Source organism: Otolemur garnettii, unplaced genomic scaffold (assembly GCF_000181295.1).
Source record: "Otolemur garnettii isolate 467f Iridium unplaced genomic scaffold, OtoGar3 scaffold00044, whole genome shotgun sequence".
Lineage (NCBI taxonomy): Eukaryota > Metazoa > Chordata > Mammalia > Primates > Galagidae > Otolemur > Otolemur garnettii.
This window is the reverse complement of record NW_003852439.1, coordinates 11,517,027-11,517,486: the sequence shown is the minus strand read 5'-3', so window position 1 is coordinate 11,517,486 and position 460 is coordinate 11,517,027. Positions and strand designations below refer to the sequence as shown.

General features: G+C 31.3%; 1 protein-coding gene across 1 annotated transcript in view; it reads right to left on the bottom strand.

Moving 5' to 3' along the window:
• ALG1 (ALG1, chitobiosyldiphosphodolichol beta-mannosyltransferase) overlaps positions 1–460 on the bottom strand; it is a 12,662-nt gene that overhangs the window by 10,394 nt on the left and 1,808 nt on the right. The gene's annotated exons all lie outside the window — the stretch shown is intronic.

Below are 460 nucleotides of genomic sequence, written 5' to 3'. Positions count from 1 at the left end.
AAAAAAAAAAAAAAATCACAAAGAATCTGTCCATTAAGATGATACTAAATACATTAGGGTACAACAAATATTAGAATTTGTGCAACCCTTCAAAAAAACACTTCTGTATGTTAAAAACTGATGAAGGAGAAAGGTTAAAAGCATAATTCTAGAACCAGACTACCTAGGTTCAAATCTTGACTCTATCACTTCCTAGCTGTGTGACAAGGGGTTACTACTTATAGAACCTCATCTCTCTGGGTCTAAGTTTCCTTACGTCTAAACTGTAGGAAATACAAAAACCTAGTTCTTAGGATTGTTGTAAGGGATTAAATGAATTAATACATGCAAAATATTTCCATAAATAATCACAATGTAAGACTCTATCTGTAATGATACAGAAAAATAATATAAATGGGCTATCATGGACACATACTATAGGCTCCTAATCTTGTTTGTAAAAGTTTATATATATACCCCC